This window comes from Rutidosis leptorrhynchoides, chromosome 1 (assembly GCF_046630445.1).
Source record: "Rutidosis leptorrhynchoides isolate AG116_Rl617_1_P2 chromosome 1, CSIRO_AGI_Rlap_v1, whole genome shotgun sequence".
Classification (NCBI taxonomy): Eukaryota; Viridiplantae; Streptophyta; class Magnoliopsida; order Asterales; family Asteraceae; genus Rutidosis; species Rutidosis leptorrhynchoides.
In genome coordinates this window covers 442,600,297-442,620,534 of record NC_092333.1, presented here as the reverse complement: position 1 = coordinate 442,620,534, position 20,238 = coordinate 442,600,297, and the positions used below count along the sequence as shown (strand labels likewise).

Genomic DNA, 20,238 nt, shown 5'->3' with positions numbered 1-20,238 from the left:
ACAAAGTTTTCTAAGTGCGCCTTTTGGTTAAAGGAAGTACAATTCCTTGGTCACATCGTGAGCATTCAAGGAATTCAGGTCGATCTTGCGAAGGTTGAAGCCATTGAAAAATGGGAAACCCCAAAGACTCCGACGCAAATATGCCAATTTTTGGGTCTTGGTGGCTATTACAAAAGGTTTATTCAAGATTTTTCCCAGATAGCCAAACCATTGACAGCATTAACACATAAAAGGAAGAAGTACGAATGGACTTCTGAGCAGGAAGCCGCATTTCAATTATTGAAGAAGAAGTTGACTACATCGCCTATTCTATCGTTACCTGAAGGAAACGATGATTTTGTAATTTATTGTGACGCTTCGCGATAAGGTTTTGGTTGTGTCCTCATGCAATGAAAGAAGGTTATTGCATATGCATCCCGATAACTGAAGATTCATGAACAAAATTATACGACTCCTGATCTAGAATTTGGAGCAGTAGTGTTTGCATTAAAGATTTGGAGACACTACTTGTACGAGGTTAAATGTACTGTGTATACCGACCATAAAAGCCTTCAACATATCTTCAACCAAAAACAACTGAACATGAGGCAACGTAGGTGGGTCGAGCTGATAAACGACTTTGATTGTGAAATTCGCTATCATCCCAGGAAAGCAAATGTAGTAGCAGATGCTTTAAGCAGGAAGGAAAGAGAGCCGATTCGAGTACGGGCAATGAATATGAAGATTCATACAATCCTGACTACACAAATAAAGGAGGCTCAACGAGGAGCTCCTACTGAATAAAACTTTGGAAATGAGATGCTCAAGGGTTTAGTCAAGCAACTTGAGATACGAGAAGATGGAACCCGGTATTTTAATGGACGTATTTGGGTACCGAAGTTTAAAGGGTTAAGAAAATTGGTTTTGGATGAGGTACATAAGATGAGATACTCGATACATCCCGGAGCTGAAAAGATGTATCAAGATCTTAAGGTACACTTTTGGTGGCCAAATTTGAAAGCTGATATTGCAACATACATTGGAGAATGTTCGACTTGCTCCAAAGTCAAGGCGGAACATCAGAAACCATCAGGTTTGCTTCAACAACCAGAAATCCCTGAATGGAAATGGGAATGTATTACTATGGATTTCATCATGAAGCTACCAAAGACTGCATGGGGTTATGACACCATTTGGGTAATTGTCGATCATCTCACCAAATCTGCACATTTCCTACCTATGAAGGAAATGGATAAGATGGAGAAATTGGTACGATTATACATGAAGGAAGTTGTTTCAAGACATGGAGTACCTATTTCCATTATATCTGATCACGACAGTAGGTTTACGTCAAGGTTTTGGCAATCACTACATGAAGCTCTAGGGACTCATCTGGATATGAGCACTGCATATCATCCTCAGACCGATGGGCAAAGTGAAAGGACCATTCAGAGTCTTGAAGACATGCTTAGAGCATGTGTGATCGATTTCGAAAATGGATGGGATAAATATTTACCATTAGCAGAATTCTCGTATAACAACAGTTATCATACGAGTATTAATGATGCAACATTCGAAGCACTTTATGGAAGAAAGTGTAGATCCCCTATCTGTTGGAACGAAGTAGGTGATATACAACTGACTGGTCCCGAGATCATACAGGAGACTACTGAAAAGATTGTGCAAATCAAGGAGAGATTGAAGACCGCCCAAAGTCGTCAAAAGAGCTATGCTGATGTTCGAAGAAAGCCGTTAGAATTTCAGGTTGATGACATGGTTATGTTAAAGGTGTCACCTCGGAAATGTGTGATACGCTTTGGTAAGAGGGGTAAATTGAACCCAAGATACGTAGGACCATTCAAGATCATCGAACGTATTGGACCGGTGGCTTATCGACTTAAGCTACCACAAAAACTTGCTGAAGTACACAATACCTTTCACGTCTCGAACCTAAGGAAATGCCTTGCAAAAGAAGACCTCACTGTTCCTCTTGAAGAAATCCAAATCGACGAGAAACTGCATTTTATAGAAGAGCCTGTCGAAATCATGGATCGTGAAGTCAAACGGCTCAAGCAAAGCAACATACCTATAGTTAGGGTTCCTTGGAATGCTTGAAGAGGTCCTGAGTTCACTTGGGAAAGAGAGGACCAGATGAAACAGAAATATCCACAACTGTTTACAAACACTGCCCATTGAATAGGTATTACTTCAAATTTCGGGACGAAATTTCTTTAACGGTTAGGTACTGTCATGACCCGGATTTTTCCATGATTATATATTGAACAATATTAATATTTACATGATTAAATGTTTCCAACATATTAAGCAATCAAACTTTTTAAGACTTGATTAATTGAAACGAATTTTATGTAAATGTGTGACCACCCAACTTGTCCGATGATTCACGAACGTTATAACTTGTAAATAACATGATAATATATATATATATATATATATATATATATATATATATATATATATATATATATATATATATATATATATATATATATATATATATATATATATATATATATATGAACTTATATATATATTTAACATGATGAAATGATAATTAAGTATCTCATTAAGTATATTAACAATGAACTATATACATAAAATGAGACTACTAACTTAAGGATTTCGAAACGATATATATACGTAACAATTATCGTTCTAATAACGTCTTAATATTTATATATCGTATTAAGATATATTAACACACTATGTTATCATGATAATATAACAATTTAACATCCCATTATATATAATAACAATGAGATTAATTACATTTAACAAGGTCGTTAACTTAAAGGTTTCGAAACAAGACTTACATGTAACGACTAACGATGATTTAACGACTCAGTTAAAATGTATATATATATATATATAGTGTATTAAGATGTATTAATACACATTTGAAATACTTCAATACATATATCAAAACACTCTTACTTAACAAAAATAATCACAATTGTATTCCCATTTGTTTTCATCAAGAATTCTACTCGTATTCGCTCGGTATTTGCACTCGTATTATACCCAGCTTCTAGATGTATTTACTATTGGTATATACCAATAAAAATCTGCTCCTTAGCAGCCTTAAATGATTAAGGAACATGTGGAACCAACCATTTGTCAAGTAGCATGAATTATTTAGCAAGAAAACAAAATTAGGAATCTTTTCTTTCTTTATAAACTAAAAACGTTTTTATGCATACACACCATTTCTTCATTCCATTTTCTCATACTTACACTCCCAATTCTCTCTCAAAATAATCCTAACTTCATACTTGATCATCTTCAAGTATTTTCCCCATCATTTAGCTTCAATTATAAGCTTTAATCATCATAAAAACAACCTAGAATCAAGAAGTTGCAAGATTACTTCCAATCTTTTTAATCCAATCCAACAACTCATCAAAGATCAAGAACTTCCATCTAATCTCAGTAACTTTTCATTCTTAATCAAGGTAATAATCATATCCAAGCTTTGGTTTAATTCCTATAAACATAACTACCTTAAATCAAGTAGTAATCGTACTTGAACTTGTTTTCGTGTCATGATTCTGCTTCAAGAACTTTCAAGCCATCAAAGATCCTTTGAAGCTCAATTTATTTTCTCATCATTTCTAGTAGGTTTACCTACTATACTTGAGGTGGTAATGATGTTCATAACATCATTCGATTCATATATATATAACTATCTTATTCAAAGATTTAATCTTGTAATCACTAGAACATAGTTTAGTTAATTCTAAACTTGTTCGCAAACAAAGTTAATCCTTCTAACATAACTTTTAAAATCCACTAAACACATGTTCTATATCTATATGATATGCTAACTTAATGATTTAAAATCTGTAAACACGAAGAACACCATAAAACTGGACATATGCCGTCGTAGTAAAACCGGTGGCTGTTTTAGGTTGGATAATTAAAAACTATGATAAACTTTGATTTAAAAGTTGTTCTTATGTGAAAATGATATTTCTTATGAACATGAAACTATATCCAAAAATCATGGTTAAACTCAAAGTGGAAGTATGTTTTTCAAAATGGTCATCAAGATGTCGCTTTTCGACGGAAATGACTACCTCTTTCAAATATGACTTGTAACCTGTAACTCCGACTATAAACCACTACTTTTTCAGTTTAGTTCTAAATACTACAGTTCATTATGAAACCATATCAATTTGATTCACTTTAAACGGAGTTGTAATGAATATTTGGCGAGCAAAACAAAATCTGCTAAAATTAACGTTGTATGGACGAAATTTATATTGTAAAAACTATATTAACCATATCCTTGCTAACTTTTCCTATATATATTTGGACATGTTATCATTAGTATAACAAAATATTATAATCTTAGTTAATTCCGAGATTGTATATATATATATATATATATATATATATATATATATATATATATATATATATATCTTGGCACATTCCATGACAATAAGTATACAATACGTTTTGATAAATCCTAAGACAATAAGTATATAATACGTTTTGATAAATTCTAAGACAATACATATACAATACGTCACTGGGTTGATGCAAAGACAATACGTATACAATACGTCGTGGGGTAATTCTAAGATTATATATATACCGATTATTGGACTGTTGAACATTTCGGACTATTTTGGACTACTAACAAAGGACTACTAACATAAAAATGTTAAAAATTAATATATAAGTATTCTATGAACTTGTTTTATTTTATTCACATGTCGTATTATTATCTGAATCATTATTATTGTTATAGGTTCGTGAATCCAAGGACGACAGCTATATTTTTAATAAGCTGAAAACTTATTATTAATATACGTTTACTACCGTGAGTATATAGTCCCATTTTTAAACTCTGAAAATATTTTGGGATGAGAATACATGCATTTTATGTTTTACGCCATGGACGCAAGTACTTAAAATATATTCTACGTTGAGTTGTACCACATTGCATATCTTCCCTAATAGCTTGGTAACTAATATTTACATGTTGTAAGAACATGTAAGCGCGAATCCTATTGATAGATCTATCGGGTTTGACAACCCCAACCGGGCTAGTTGCTCGAGTATCGTAAACGGTTGCATAGTACTTCGTTTTTACTACACTTGGTACAGTGTAGGGAGATTTCATAATAAAGGGAATATGCTACATTCATGGTTAAGTATGGTTACCGAAGCGCTCAACAACTTATAGAATATTTTTATTGAAATATTTATAACTATGAAATCTTGTGGTCTATATTTATATCGAAGCTAGCTTAAAACCTATATATCTCACCAACCTTTGTATTGACTGTTTAAGCATGTTTATTCTCAGGTCCTTAAGAAAGTCTTCCGCTGTTGCATTATATGAGCAAGCTGTGCATGGAGTCTCATGCTTTTGTTTAAATGAAGTGTTGCATTCAATAAAACCTTTGTCATGTATTATATTCGACTGTTATGTCACGTGTGTAGTATTTAGAAACCAATGTATTATGGAGATTATTTCTTAAATAATCGCCCACTTGTTTAAAACATGCATTATGTATAATAAGGGTGTGTCTTTTTATGAAACGAATGCAATATTTTCTAAAATGTATCATATAGAGGTCAAATACCTCACTATGGGACCAATGAATAACGTACCGCATTTATAGTAATATGGATGAGTCGTTTCACATTATCATTTCAAGAACATATATTCGCATTTAAACAGTTTTCTTTTAAGATGTTTGGGTTCATTTACATTAGTCATTGACGTCAAATGTTTCCAGTTACATTTTCTTTAATAAATGACTTTGTTTTAATGATTAATGTGAATACTATTCGGAAACGTCTCATATAGAGGGCGTGACCACTAAACTGTAGGACTAAGAGTTAATATTCCGTTAGTGGATTCTGACGGGGTATTACAGACAGGAGCCAGAATTTGTTAAGTTACCTGCTTTAATTTTTATATATATATTTCTGGATCGATATCTGCTTTTCATTTTTTTAAACAAGAAGGTATCTGCTTTTATATTTTTTTATATATCTTTTACTTGCTTTCCATTTTTTATTTTATCTGCTTATATTTTTAATTCATTTTTTGTTTCCTGTTTTTGTGGACTTTTTATTTTGTTTTCTTCTTCTACTATCACCATTTTGTATCTATCGACCACAATCTTCTATTTAAATCATTCAGTTCTTCTCCATTATGAATCACAAACATTATTCAGAAATATTCCTGATCGAATTAAAACAGGAATTTTTATATATAAAAAAATGTGTCGTACCTCTGTTCTTACTTCCATTTTTACAAAACCTCGAATTTGAATTCCATTTAAAAAACTAAAAATGCAGAGATGTTAGGAATTCTTTACTCAATCTTTCTGCAAAGTTTCACCTCTCAATTCTTTCTATCGAATCTTAATTTTGGAGTCAAAGTTTTAATTGATAAAGTCAAACGGATCGTTCATCGCAAAATTTGAATTCAATTTGATGTTTCAGGATCAATTGAGGATTCATAGAGTTTCTAGGAACGATTTACTACCAATTTCATTTTGTAATTATAAGCTATAACGATCTAGAATTCAAAATCAAATCTTAAGTTTATTTTTTTTCTCACATAACAGCTACTGCTGATGTTTGATTTATATTTTTTTTTCTCTTTTGATTCAATACTCCAAAACAGATGTACTTGTTTCTATTTTAATACCCAAACCCAAAAATTAATTCACAAGTATGATTCACATGCTCTGTTCGATTTATATTGAGAAGAAGAAGAAAGATACAGAGAGACGGGTTGCATATTTACTTAGTTGAGTTAAAACAGAAAGATTCAGACAGAAGAATGGTTTAAGTGTGTGGGTTTAAATGTGAGGTCTCAGGTTCAATTCCCGTCTGTGGCATTTTTTTTTAAAGAAGATGAAGAAATAGGACAGAAGAAGATATAGATTAAATAGAAATAAAATGGCAATTAAAATAGAAAGTCAGACTAGATCAGAAGGTTAAAGGTGTTTCGTGTGAGCGAGAGGTCGCGGGTTCGATCCCGGTTCGTGGCATCTTTTTTAAAAAAAAGGCGTATAAGGTAGTTCTCATTTATTATTATTATTATTATTATTATTATTATTATTATTATTATTATTATTATTATTATTATTATTATTATTATGATTATTATTATTATTATTATTATGATTATTATTATTATTATTATTATTATTATTATTATTATTATTATTATTATTATTATTATTATTATTATTATTATTATTAAGCATTAGTATTATTATTCTTAGTATTATTATTACTAAGTATTATCATTTAGATTTATTATTATCTTTATTAAAATTATCATCATTATTTATTATCCTTAATATAAGTATTATTATTAATGTTATCATTATTATTACCAATATTGTGATAACCCGGAAAATTTCTGATTAAATTTAAACTAAACTTCGACTGTTTCCGACGATTCACGAACGAATAATTTTAAATATATATATATATATATATATATATATATATATATATATATATATATATATATATATATATATATATAAACTTGAATTAATTGTTATAACTAAAAAATGTAAAACTTTATACAAGATAATATCATTGTTATATTATTACTTTTATTATTATTATTAGTATTAGTTATATTAGTATTTGCAATATATAATGAAATGTGATACATTTAAATTGTTATATTATTACTAGTATTATTGTTATCATTATTAATATCAGTATTATAATTTATAATAAAATTATAATTACTATTATCATTATTAAAATAAGTATTAATATAAAAATATCATTTATTATTAATTATATTATTAGTATTATTAACATGATATAATGATTATTATCAATTTTATTAATTATAATTAAAATTATCATTTTTATTATTAATATTGACATATTAATATTATTATCATTATTTTTATTATTATTTACATAATTATCATTAATAATATTAGTACTTGTTATTATTAATATAATTATTATTATTATTAGGATTATTATTATTAATATAATTATTATTAATATGAATTTTGTTTCAGTAATGTTAAAATGGAACACGATAGAAACCTAATTTAGGTCATGACACTATCAGCATTTTTTTATTATTCGTGACCCTATCTGATTTTTTTTATCTACTGTTTAATTTTTTATTTTCTCCTGATGCATAATCAAGACGACACCCAATATCATTAAACAAATACTGTTTTACACGTTCGAATTACAACATCATTAGTGTTATATAATGGATGTAGATCTCTACAAATTGAAAACAAAAACAGAAAACCATTTAAAAAGGCACGTAAGCTCTGTTCTTCCACTTTTTTTTTTGCCAAAATTCGAAAACGAATCCCATTTCAAAATCCTTAATTGCAGTTTTGTTAGGAACCTTTTACTCAAACTATCTGCAAAATTTGAGGTTCCAATTCTTCCTATCGATCTTTAATTTTCAAGTCAAAGTTCTGTTTTCAAAAGTCAAAGAATTTGTTCTTGAGGAAATTCGAACGCGTTTTAAGGTTTCAAGTCAAATTAATGATTCCTAAATTTCTAGGAGTCATTTAAAACATATTTCATGAAGGAATCATAAGCTAAAACAGTCTAGAAATCAAAATCAACTATGAAGTTCATATTTTTTTTAGCGATAGCAGCAGCGGATAAAATAAAAAAAAAATTGTTTTCTATTAATCACCCCATTTAATCGCTCCTGTTTTGTAATCCTAAACCCATTTCAATTTCTTAAAAGCTATGGTATTCACTGGTCGATTCAAGTGAGGAAGAAGGAGAAGAAATATAAACATAAATGTATACGGGTTAAATAAAACTGAAAAAAATGTGTTTTATTCAGAAAAACAGACTTGGCAGAATGGTTATGGGTGTTAGCGGGTTAGCGAGAGGTCTTGGGTTCGAGTCCCGTTCGTGGCATTTTTTTAGGAAGGTTTTTGAGGTAGTTTTCTTATTATTATTATTATTATTCTTATTATTATTATTATTATTATTATTATTATTATTATTATTATTATTATTATTATTATTATTATTATTATTATTATTATTATTATTATTATTATTATTATTATTATTAAGTTACTACTATTATTATCATAGAGAGGGAGGACTTTCTCTACTCTTGTGAGTGTTTCACTCTGGGTGGTGAAATGACTTCTCTTTGTTACTAGGGTAGAGGAATGATTGTCTACGTCTCACCTCCCCCATACCCTACAAGTGTGGGATTGGGTATTGTTGTTGTATTATTATCATAATATTATCATTAAGTATTATAATTATTAATATTATTACTACAAGAAGTATTAATTATTATTTAACACGATTATAATTACAATTAAGATTATTATTATTATTGTTACTACTAATATCATTATCGTTTAAGTATTATCACTTATTATTATTATTATTATTATTATTATTATTATTATTATTATTACTAATATTATTATTATCTTTTTACGAATATTAATGTTATTTTTAATTTTATGAGTATTAATAATTATTATTATCAAAATTATTATTTTTAACATTAAAACTATTATTTTCAACATTAAAATTGTTATTTTTAACATTATTAATTATTATTATCATTATTTGTATTATTAATATTACTATTAATATTATTATTATTATTATTACAACAAATATTATTATTACATATAACAAACTATTGATTTTTACTAATTATATTAAAATACAATAAATATATATACAAAATAAGATATAAATTATAAATAAAATATATATACTTTAATTAAGATTTAGTATAAATTTTATATATATAACTACACACTAATATATAAATAATTTATATAGTTAATGAATAGAATTATCTGAATTCTATGTGTTAATATATAAACTTGATATAGGTTCGTGAATCCGAGGTCAACTCTGCACTTGTTTCAATACCGTCATATGCATATTTACTACAAACTATCGTATCGTATCATGAGTTTTCATAGCTCCCTTTTTATATATATTTTTGGGCTGAGAATACATGTACTAATATTTATAACTGATAGACACAAGTACAAACTATTATGCGACCAACATGAGTACTTTTATTGTATTCGTTTGAAACATATAAAACCCTGCTTTGTAATATCATTAATTGCTAGATAATGAAGAGGCCAACGGAATTATTATAAATAGCGCTATTGGGAGTAACATCCCGCACTGTTGACCTCAGGTCAATTGGTGGTATAATAATGATCTCAACAATTACATATGTATTATCTCGGGGTAAAATCGTTTAGTTTTGATATTATACGCTCATGACATACTTTTGATATACATGATATTTCATCTATTACTGAAATCATTATTTATGACAAACCTATGAACTCACTCAACCTCGTGTTGACTTTTTAAGCATGTTTATTCTCAGGTACTTAAATATTGCTTCCGCTGTATATCTGCTGCTTTGATGATGATTTCTTGCCATGCTTGGAGTCTTCATGCATTACTTACTAATTCATTTAAAAACATTTAATGCTCTAAATACAATGTAATCTATTTATCTTCCGCTGCAAAACTCAATAAAATGTCTCATATAGAGTTGTTCTCGTTTATACAACTGTGATTTGATATAATTAGTCACAAATACCTCAGGCCCTATTTGGGGGTGTGACAGATTGGTATCAGAGCAGTGTTGTTGTAGAGAACCAGGATTGCATTTTAAGTGTGCCTTATACAATTAAGTACCTTAGCAATGTAGGACTATAACTTTTCTTGACCATAGTGCCTTTAATTGTTGCCTTTAATTGTGAAATGCTACATTATGCCTTAGAAACTATGCTTATTAAATTCTTTAATCTTCCTTATAATGCCAAGCCAATCTAAGAACTCTGCTCACTCTCCTAAGTACTATCCAATTCTGCCACCACATTTAAATGCGACACCGTTCTCGACATTCCTTTGTCATCTATCATGATTTTGTGTATTACATATGTATTACATGAAATGTTATCCATGATTCTTGAAATCTCTACTATTCATATTCATTACTTTCAAAATCTTTGCTTTCTCATTATTTTTGATCATTGAATTTTCTTGACGAGTGGTGTCTACGAAACTCTAGAATGGAAGGGTTTGGATTACTGATTTAAAGGATCCTATAGCTCAAGCCCCTAGACCTGAATAGGCCATCACGAATTGAAAGTCTTTAATCGAAAGTTTATATGATTACATACTTATCATTTTTAATCTCGACACGTCATACTGCAATTATTGCATAAATGGAGTATAGACAAATCATATCTTATCATATTTATCCCAGTAGACTTTGTCTAACACTTTTCCTAAATTTCCTCCGTAAATTACGGAAATCTTTTTGCTATATATACGTATTCAAGGAAACGAATATATCATCCAGTATCCAACACCCATTTCATATCAACCCCTATTCCAAACACATAATATGGATTTCCCATTTGATTCCTCGAGCTCCACAGGCAGTGTAACCGGAACGAATGAACCAATTAGTCATCATCAATTCTGGATGAATTGGGGATGGGTTCGTAGTTGACTTAATCAATGGAGACAAGAAGAAGGTGATCCCTTCCACCAACCGAATTCACCTATTGGCGAAGAACCTGAAGCACTTACCGGCGAACCAATCCGGAACATCATTTTCACCCTCATTTCCAGGATATCCCGCCACGAATATATAATATCGAAAATTCTAAATCTTATTCATCCGATTGTCTGAACCGCCAATCATCCCGGAGTAAGAGAAGAAGTCAACGAGCTTCGTGCTCGAGTGGTGGCTCTGGAGAATATGGTGCAATATTTACAAGCATCAGCAGCACTGACGGCATTACTAGAATTAGCAACAGCCTCAACAGTACTGCCAACATCATCAACACAGTAAGCATTATAAGCACCAGCAGTTGCATCAGCACCATCAGCTTCATCAACAACAACATCCGCATCACAAGCCTCAACATCACAATCTATGCCACGAGCATCAACATCATACGCACCATAGATACTAAGGAATACCAGTAACAACAAACGATGAAGTATTGATTCATAACTACATTGAAGAAATACTCTGCAGAGAATATGTAGTTTCTAAAAGTTTTTGGAGATTATTTATTCTTGTTCCGACCTCAAATCAGATGACACTAATATGATATTAACTCATTAAATCCATGATTTACATCCGAAGAAAATATATATGTGGGTATATATTCAAATTCTTTTGTACAAACTGTTGATGTTAAAAATATTTTAACGGGTAGGTAATACCCAAGAAATATTTAGAATTCATATTAATATGTTACATTGTACAATCTTCAATTCTGATTCAGCAGACATTAACTATCCTACTCACATCCACAGATATATGTATCTGTTCACCGAAGAACAACCATTTTCATTCAAATTCAATTGGACATCCAAAGCTTTAGCGGGAGTTATCTTCCTAAGATCACTACATTCGTAAATTATATTCATTCGCATTCTTATCACATCAAACCACCGAAACCATCATTCATTACTTTTGAGATTTACAACATTTCTAGTTACATCCTACGCTTAAACACTTCAACTCCAAATTCTTGAAAACACCTCAGAACTATAACCAATGATTCAGATTCGTTAAACTTTGAGAATGCTGACGAAGCAGCAAAAGCTGTAGATGGTTTTAATAACCAGAAGCATGATAATAAAGAATGGTACAATGGAGAAGCTCAAAAGAAAACTTGGTACCCATGAAGGAGGATGTTGACAAATCACGAAGATTAAACCTATACATAAAGAATCTAGATGATTCGATTTCTGATGGATATCACCGAAGATCTCTTTATGCATTCTAAATTTCTATAGAAGAATTTTCCTCGATTATAAAATCATCATATCTTTCGTTATAAATATCCTCTATATCTCTGAAGATATCTTCATAACGATTCTTGTCCGCAATTAATTATCTCTTTGCGATATCTTTATTACATCATAAAGGAAACTATTTTAGTTTCTATATTCTGTAAAATTCAAGTTTAAATTATAAATGTTTTGAAGAAGTGTTGGGAATTGAAGCATGAGTTAGTATAATGGAGTACAGACAAATCATATCTTATCATATCTATCCCAATAGACTTTGTCTAACACTTTTCCTAAATTTCCTCCGTAAATTACGGAAATCTTTTTGCTATATATACGTATTCGAGGAGACAAATATATCATTCAGTATTCAAACCTCATCTCATATCAAAACCCTTATTCCAATCCCATAATATGGATTACTCACTTGATTCCTCGAGCTCGACAGGCAGCATAACCAGAACGAACGAACCAATCAGTCATCATCTTTTCTGGATGAATTAGGGATGGGTTCGTAGTCAACTTAATCAATGGAGGTGAGAAGAAGGAGATGCCTTTCACCAATCAAATTGTCCTATTGGTGAAGAACCTGAAGTACTTACCGGCGAACCAATCCAGAACACCATTTTCACCCTCATTTCCAGGATATCCCATCACGAATATATAATATCTAGAATTCAAGATCTTATTCATCCGCTTGTCCGAACCGCCAATCGTCCCGGTATAATAGAAGAAATCAACGAGCTTCGCGCTCGAATAGTGGCTCTAGAGAATATGGTGCAAAATCTGAGAGCATCAGCACCACCAGCAGCATAACCAGCATCACCAGTACCAGCAATACCGCCCACATCACCAGCACCGCAAACACTAAAAGCATCAGCAGCATCACAAGCTCCGCAAACTCCGAAATTATAGAAGACAGCAACACCACAGCCACCGAAGAATATTAGTAATAATGAGTTAAGATGTAGTGACTCATTCTTTCGGAAGAATTATATATGTATACTTTATATATATATATGATTTGGAACAATAATAAATCTTTTCGTACTAAACTATTACGTGTGAATCTTAACTAGTATGTACTACTTGGTTAATTCATATCACTAATATGCTATGATGTACATCCTTCGTTAATGATTTAACAATCGTTAATCACTGCTTCAACACAATAAACTCCATTTCATAATAAATCAAGTGTAACAACGAAGGTATTGATTCATAACTTCATTATAGAAATATTCCGCGACGATTATGTAATCTCTAAAGTTTTGGAGATTATTTATTTTCGTTTCAATCGTAAATCAAATGAGTTTAATATTATATTAACTCATTAAATCCATGATTACATCTGAAGGAAAATATATATGTACGTATATTTTCATAAAGACTATAATTAAAACTCTTTTGTACAAACTGTTAATTGTGAAAATATTTTAACGGGTAGGTAATACCCGAGAAATATTTATATCTCACATTAATATGTTACAGTGTACATTCTTCAATTCTGATTCTCATGAATTATATTCATTCATATTCTGTGATGAATTATCACATCAACCCACCAAAATTATCATTCATTACTTTTGAAATTTACAACATTTCTTCGTCAACCGTTAGATCCGTTGATAGGTTACATCCTGTGTTCAACGATCAAATTCAAAATCCTTGAAAATACCTTAGAACTATAACCAACGATTTAGATTCGTTAACCCTAATAATGATGATGAAGCAGCAAAAGCTATAGATGGTCTTAATGACCAGAAGCTTGATAATAAAGAATTGTGTGTTGGAAAAGCTCAAAAGAAAATCTAGTATTGAGAAACGGATTGAGCAAAACATGAAGGAAGCTGTGGACAAATCCCAAGGACTAAACCTATAACCAAAGAATCTAGATGATTCGATTTCTGAAGGAAATCACAGAAGATCTTTTTACGCATTCTAAATCTTTACAGAAGAATTTCCATCATTATCCTTCGATTTTAAATATTTTCGTATTCTTCGTTATAAATATCCTCTATATCTCTGAAGATATCTTCATAACGATTCTTGTCCGCAATTTATTATCTCTTTGCGATATCTTTATTACATCTTAAAGGAAGCTGTTTTAGTTTCTATATTCTATAAAATTCAAGTTTAAATTATAAATGTTTTGAAGAAGTGTTGGGAATTGAAGCATGAGTTAGTATAATATAATGACGTCAGGCCAACGTGATTATATTACAGTAAGTCATGCTAAATTTTTAATGGAAGATGATGATTCATAGACTTTATAATCATCATGTGCCATGTTACACGACTCTTACATTCTACTTAACCGCTAAACATATCAAGAAAGTATTTACTTGATATTTCTATCCTTTCGTGATTCTGGTAATTTATCAAATCAAATCGTGATATTACGTTTCCTTCTGTTTAGAATCGTAGGTTAATTTTAAACTTCATACCTACGAATTCTGGACCATTACTTGCTTTACAAAAGCATGAAGCTTCGACATATACGGGAAAATATAACGCCCGATAACAACACCGAAATTACAAACCGTGTATATCAATGCGTATAGCAATATAAAGACACGGGAGAACTAAAAACACAATAAATCCAAGAGCATAGTAGAAGTAAACTGACTCTTCCGGTGACATATGAAAAAAAAAAGCACGATAGATATAAAAGTCAGGACTATATCCAGAATTAGAACTGGATGAAGCATATTGAAGAATCTTTTGGAAATATGAATTAAAGAAGAAAGTATTGGAGTGGTGAAAATAATGAAATGGAAGAAGTTAATTTATAGCGAAATTCCAGACACAGCAATCGAGATAATTTATCGCATTTAATCAAAGAAAATCCCAAAATTCCTTAATTACCGGAGAATCAAATCTTATAAAGATTACGAAGATTTCTTTAAATCCCTTGAATTTCGGAAATCGACTTTAACCATATCGAAAGTTAAGGCGAATATTTAATTTTCTCATTTCAATCTTTTACGATAGCTTCGTTTATATTCTTCCTATAATCGAATCGTTTCCTCCATATTACCCAATGTTGATAAAACTCTATTTTTAACTCATATTCATCAGTCTTAGTGTAAAATTTCATGACCGTGATTTTCACGAACTCCTCTCTATTTTGTCTTCCCTAATATTGCGGCATAAACGCTCAAGGTTTAAATAAGCTCAATATTATTCATAACACATATCATGTATCCAATTTGCTGAAATGACTTGTAAAATATCATCAATCCTTTTGAGAAAACTTAATCGATGACACTCTTGTTAATCCTTTAGATAACCTCCGCATTAATGATAAAATGCACTTCATAGAAGAACCTATAGAAATTACGGTTCGTAAGATTTAAACGCTAGAAACAAAACAATATTCTATCCGTTGGAATTCACGCAAGGCCCCGAGTATACCAAGGAACGTGAAGACCACATAAAACGTAAATATCCTTATCTATTTATGAACAACGCCGATTGATAGCAACAACTAAATTTCAGGACGAAATTTCTTTTAACGGGTAGGTACTATGACAACCCGGAAATTTTTGACTAAATTCAAACCTAACAGTTATATAATTCCGACAAAATTTAAAAATCTGTACATGATTTCATTTAACCTCGACAAATTTCGACGATTCACGAATAATTATTGATAAATAATAATAATATTAGTATTAATTTATTATATTAATATTATTATTAATATAATATTTAACAATATTATCATTTTCATTTACAATTATCATTATCAATATTGTCAAAAACAATATTATTATTAATATTATTATTATTATTATCAAAATAGTAAAAGTATTATTATTATTAATATTATCAATATTATTATACAATCTATTATTATTATTATTATTATTATTATTATTATTATTATTATTATTATTATTATTATTATTATTATTATTATTATTATTATTATTATTGTTATTATTATTATTATTATTATTATCATTGATAATATTATTTTTATTATCATTTTTATTAATATAAATGTTATTATTATTGGTATAATTATTATTAACAAATTTATTACTTAATAATATTTATAATATATATATATATATATATATATATATATATATATATATATATATATATATATATATATATATATATATATATATATATATATATATATATATATATATATATATATATATATATATATATATATAACAGACAGGAACCAGAATTTGTTAGGTTACCTGCTTTAATTTTATATATATATTTCTGGATCGATATCTGCTTTTCATTTTTTAAATAAGAAGGTATCTGCTTTTATATTTTTTTTTTATATATCTTTTACCTGCTTTCAATTTTTTATTTTATCTGCTTTATATTTTTAATTCATTTTTTGTTTCCTGTTTTTGTGGATTTTTTATTTTCTTCTTCTTCTACTGATCGCCATTTTGTATCTATCGACCACAATCTTCTATTTAAATCATTCAATTCTTCTCCATTATGAATCACAAACATTATTCAGAAATCTTCCTGATCGAATTAAAATAGGAATTTTTATTAAAAAAAATTGTGTCGTACCTCTGTTCTTACTTCCATTTTTACAAAACCTCGAATTTGAATTCCATTTCAAAAACTAAAAATGCAGAGATGTTAGGAATTCTGTACTCAATCTTTCTGCAAAGTTTCACCTCTCAATTCTTTCTATCGAAAAAGTCAAACGGATCGTTCATCGCAAAATTTGAATTCAATTTGATGTTTCAGGATCAATTGAGGATTCATAGAATTTCTAGGAACGATTTAGTACCTATTTCATTTTGTAATTATAAGCTATAACGATCTAGAATTCAAAATAAAACTTAAGTTTATTTTTTTCCTCGCATAACAGCTACTGCTGTTGTTTGATTTATATTTTTTTTCTCTTTTGATTCAATACTCCAAAACGGATGTACTTGTTTCTATTTTAATACCCAAACCCAAAAATTAATTCACAAGTATGATTCATGTGCTCTGTTCGATTTATATTGAGAAGAAGAAGAAAGATACAGAGGATATTTACTTAGTTGAGTTAAAACAGAAAGATTCAGACAGAAGAATGGTTTAAGTGTGTGGGTTTAAACGCGAGGTCTCAGGTTCAATTCCCGTCCGTGGTATTTTTTTTAAAGAAGATGAAGAAATAGGACAGAAGAAGATATAGATTAAATAGAAATAAAATGGCAATTAAAATAGAAATTCAGACTAGATCAGAAGGTTAAAGGTATTTCGTGTGAGCGAGAGGTCGCGGGTTCGATCCCGGTTCGTGGCATCTTTTTTTTAAAAAAGGCTTATAAGGTAGTTCTCATTTTTTATTATTATTATTATTATTATTATTATTATTATATTATTATTATTAAGTATTATTATTATTATTGTTAGTATTATTATTACTAAGTATTATCATTTAGTATTATTATTATCTTTATTAAAATTATCATCATTATTTATTATCCTTAATATAAGTATTATTATTAATATTATCATTATTATTACCAATATGATTAACCTCATTATTAAAAGTATTATTTTTATTAAAACTAACATTTTTATCTTAACAATAATATTAAAACTTTTATTTTATTATTATTGCTATCATTATTATTATTGTTATTATTATAATTATTTTTATAAACATCATTATTAATAACATTAAAATTATTATTTTTAACATTATTATTAATAATATCAATATTTGTATTACTGATAGTATTATCTTTATTGTTATTATTATTTTACTAAGTAAGTATTAAGTTATATGTATTATACTTATTATATATATCAATTATCAATAAATTAGTTAAAATAGTTTAGTAAGACATATAATTTATTGAAATAATAATTACACCATTAATAATATAATTGTTCAATTACAATTATAGATTTTAATATATAAACTTGATATAGGTTCGTGAATCCGAGGTCAACTCTGCACTTGTTCAGTACCATCATACTCATATTTACTACAAACTATCATATCGTATAGTGAGTTCATTTACTCCCTTTTTATCTATATTTTGGGGCTGAGAATACATGCACTATTTTTATAACTGTTTTACACGTTAGACACAAGTACTCAAACTTTTATGCTATATACGTGCTTTGTCATGCTAAATCCCTGCCGTAATATCGCTAATTGCTGAGGTATAAGATGCAAGCTTAGTTATTGTGAGTAGCGCTATTGAGAGTAATGTCTCTGTCCATTTGACCGTTGGTCTTTGGATACATAATAATGATTCAACGACACTGACAGTACAAGGTGTCACTGGGTAACTTTTGTTTAGTCGCGATATTACAAACAACAACTTTTTTGATTGATATATTTGGTATTAATCAACTTTAAACTGAAATCTTGTGGTCTAATACTATATTGAACTATTGATTTATGACAAACCTATGAACTCACTCAACCTCGTGTTGACTTTTTAAGCATGTTTATTCTCAGGTATTTAAATATTGCTTCCGATGTATATCTGCTGCTTTGATGATGATTGCTTGCCATGCTTGGAGTCTTCATGCATTACTTATCAATTCATTTAAAAACATTTAATGCTTTAAATACAATGTAATCTATTTATCTTCCGCTGCAAAAGTCAATAAAACGTCTCATATAGAGTCGTTCTCGTTTATACAACTGTGATTTGATATAATTAGTCACAACTACCCCGGGCCCTATTTGGGGGTGTGACACTCGTTCAAGTTAAAGCACCACATTATACAGCTCATCTAAAATGGCTGTCAATTTCATAGATTACCGAATGACGATCCTAACTCTCACCTTGATAAATTCATATCTTTTTCGAACTCCTACAAACAACCAGGGATAGGACAAGATATAGTCCGGCTATACTTGTTCCCCTATTCTCTTACTCATCATGTACAAACATGGTTTGAAGGATTGGAAATCACGTCATGGATGGAGATAGCTACTAAATTCCTAACCAAATATTTGCCTCCTTCTAAAGACACCAAGCTTAAGAATGACATCATTAACTTTAAACAAAGTTATGATGAATCTCTTTACACCGCATGGGAGCGATTCAAAATCCTGCTGAAGAAATGCCCTAATCACCAGCTAGAACGTTCAGCTCAAATCTGTACCTTCTACAATGGTCTTATGATAAATCATAGGACGACGATCGACGCAACAGCTCAAGGAAATTTGATGAACCAAACCGCAGACGAAGCATGGGAGTTGCTCGAAAACATGACAATGCATTATCATGACTGGAACAGTGGTGAAACAGCTTCATCATCTGCTCTACTCTCTGCACTCAATAATCAAACGGAGGCCATCAGATCCCTCACAGACAAGATGGAGTCGCTTGCCAAAAAACTCATAGAATTGAAGATGCAACAGCAACAGGTTAACCAGGTTCAGTCTTATATCAACTGTACCAATCCGCAACC

At 29.7% G+C, this 20,238-nt stretch overlaps 1 non-coding gene across 1 annotated transcript; it reads right to left on the bottom strand.

Annotated features, from left to right (window-relative positions):
* Positions 1-19,799: 19,799 nt before the first annotated feature.
* Positions 19,800-19,905, bottom strand: LOC139887128 (small nucleolar RNA R71). The gene has a single exon (XR_011772972.1). It is a non-coding gene; the product is annotated as a small nucleolar RNA R71 (small nucleolar RNA).
* Between the last annotated feature and the right edge of the window lie 333 nt (positions 19,906-20,238).